Source organism: Propithecus coquereli, unplaced genomic scaffold, assembly GCF_000956105.1.
Source record: "Propithecus coquereli isolate 6110/MARCELLA unplaced genomic scaffold, Pcoq_1.0 Scaffold87, whole genome shotgun sequence".
NCBI classification, from domain to species: Eukaryota; Metazoa; Chordata; class Mammalia; order Primates; family Indriidae; genus Propithecus; species Propithecus coquereli.
The window spans coordinates 908348-911641 of record NW_012154951.1 but is presented as its reverse complement, the minus strand read 5'-3'; positions in this window follow the sequence as shown (position 1 = coordinate 911641).

Here is a 3294-nt window from a genome sequence, read left to right as displayed (position 1 = left end):
GATAGATCTATATGGCTAGATCTATCTATACCTCCCTATTGAGAGAGAGAAAGAAAGAGAGAGACTCACATAGGCCCTTCAGGCATTTGAATTTGTAGTTTCTGCCCTAGAAAATAACATAATTTGTCTATGGATAGACCTGTTATTTTGTTTGTGAAAATACCTTAAAGGGCCTCAGATTATACAAGGGTAAGTCCAAGGGCTAGCCTAAAATGAAAAGCAAAAGACGGAAAGAGTTGAATTGTTTTGCATAATAAAGTGACAAGGATTTAAGTTGACCCCTGGCAGTTCAAGAAAAGTTTGGGGCCCTGGAATTTGGTAAGAAATAGGGGACTACAAAGGTTATTAAAGGATGATGTCCCAAAGAAGCAGGCTGAGACCTAAGAGGAGAATTAGGAGGAGGAGGAGGAGGAGGAGGAAGAGGAGTAATAAGAATAATCATAATAAAACCTTAGAGGAGGGAAGGCCCAGGAAGTAGAACTTGTGGAAGAATACAATTATTTGGATTTTTTTTTTTTTTTTTGGTTTGGTTTTATCAATAAGGATCTGGCTGAGAAGAGAAATTTGTAGCAGAAGAGATAAGAAACTGCAGGCTCTCCTCCCTCAGGAATGCTCAGAAACCATAGCAGCAATGTTGGACTTCACCCAGAAGACTGAAGTAAGGTTGCCTGAATGTTAAAGGAAACTGTGACCCCAGAAGATTGGAGTATATGGGGGCACTAGGTTACAGGGTTTGCAGTGCTTTGAGAAAGTAAAGAGCTGCTTCTCCTCAGATTGATTTTGGCACTCTTACTTGTTCTCCCAGTATGGACATTTTAACAAATAACCCTTTTGCTGTCAACCTGTTTTATAAACACCTTTCACTGTCAACCTATCCTATAAATATCTGGGCAAAGAAAGATCAATCCCAATTGGCTTTGATCATTTTTCTTCATGGCACTGTGTTCCGGGGGCATGGTATGAGATCACCCTAGGCTCTATAACACCTGCCTTTGTGGATATTTTCCAAACTATGTCCCCTGGAATGTGTTTGGAGATGGATTCTCATTATCGCCAAATCAATAGTCAATTACCACTTTTAAAGGATCTCAACCGGTGTTTGTATTTCCTTGAGAAAATAGAATTAGAATAAGTAACAATGGTTAGCACTTACTGGGTGCCTATGAGCCAGACAGTCTCTCAAGTAACTTAGTGTTAGCTATCAAATGTTCCTAATACCCTATGAGGTTGCTGCTGTTCCTATTTCCATTTTTTTGATAAAGAAACCCACGTGTGTGGAAGTGAGATATTTTGAACAAGGTATCATAGCAGTGGTCAGTAGCAGAGTTGAAACATTAACTCCAGCAATCAGGTTTCGCTCTGAACCTATACAACATCTTGATAAAATAATTTTTGGTTATTGGAAACAGTACAGTTTTTGATAATTTCACTTTGTCATTTTTAAGCCCTAAACGTTTAAGAAAGCACCTTCGCTGTTTTGTCAGCAGTGGTCAGGAATGAATGTGCTCAAATTTTGGCCTTTGAGAGCTTAAGTTACTGAATACACGTGAAAATGCTGTCCATGGGAGTTTGGGGGCTGGAAGAACTTACTTTCGCTTCCTCCTGGATTACCCCTGGAGCAATTTAAGACTTCTAGGTAGGACAGACTTTTAGGTGTTTTTGCCTAGATACAAGATTCTCATGCTTATGTTCTACTACAGTGACAAATGATTTAAAAACTAAGATAATTGGCAAAAAGGTGAACAAACTAGGGAGAATGACTGGGAAGGATTCTTGAAGAATATTTGAACACTTAAAAAACATAGACTTTCTCTGTGAATTACACAGTACAAATGCTTTTATTTTCTTCAAAACATGGCTCTAAAAAATTTTAAAAAGATTGATTTGGATGAGGAGATTTAGTTTAGAATGACTGTCATCTAATTTGAGTGATTCCTATTAACTGTGGTTTCTGTCATTTAGGAAATTCTCACTTACTCATTTGATGTGGTGAGAGCCAGCTTTTCATGTGGGAGATTTTGGTCCGCTTGTGTCTTGTGCTATGGGAAGCTCCAGCCCCTCCGTTTTCTTTGTCTTGAGCAAACTCACCTGCCAGTTTCATCTGTAACCTGTTACCCTGGAGTGGTCAATCCTGACCTAACCAGTTGTATGATCTGTTGTGAAGAATTGGAAGAACCCGGTCTGTTATAGAAGCTGTCTTATAGTAATGTGCACATACTGCATGTGAGAGACAAAGAACATAGTGGTTTATTCTAGTGATTTATATCAAGAATTTATGAGATGGAAGTTGGTATACCTGCTCCACAGCCCCCACCCATGGTAAAATTTTTTATGAAGGGTAAGACCCATTCCTACTTCTAACATTGGGTGAATTATTTAAATGAACCTCTCCTCCAATTTGTAGCACTGAATTCATTACATGTAATTCAACAATGTATTGCACTTCTATTATTTGCAATGTGTCATGGCAAACTGTGGTTTATTTTATCGTTTTAAATTTAATCTGGTGAGGAAGAAAGACACATACTTAAATAATTCCGATACAAGTTAATACAATAATAAAGTTGAAAGCACTATAATAAAGAATTCTAGACTGAGCTATGGAATTCATTTTGAATAGGGATGGACTTAGATTGGGAGTTTTACTCTTTTTCATAAGTTTGGTATTTTTGTTGTGATTGTCATACATGGATAGGGACAACATATTCTATACCTTCTTTTCCTCTTCCATTTCTCTGAACCCTTCTTCTAGCATCCTGTATGCCTTATGCATGTGGCCATTCTTACTCTTTAGGTGTGGGTTCTTTAAATGGAGGAGACTAATGACTTTCCTAGTTCTGTCTCTATGCCATGGCCAGACATGCCCCATTTGGGATGTTTGAGTTGTAGATGGGAGCAGTAGCTCCCCACTGATATTATGGCAAAGAACAATAGCCTTATTTAGGGTAGTAGAGCTGCTCTGTGCTTCTCTGTCTGAATAAACACAAAGGTCCTGACCCTGGCCCCCCTCAGAGAACTGGAGGAGGAAATTTTACACAACAAATTTCAATTAGTGGTGCTAACGGAGAAGACTTGCTGTGAACTGCCTGAATCCAGGGAAGATTTGCAAACAAAGTCTCAGTTCATGTTATTTGTACCAATTTCAATTTAAGCTGCTGATTAACTGTATGTTTTTACACATGTAGAAAAACAAATTATTGCAATTACCAAGCCTTAGGAATGTAACTCCGCAAGCTTTATTTAAAACCACATAGCAGCTGTGGCAATCATTTCAACAACAACTCTTCTAGTCTC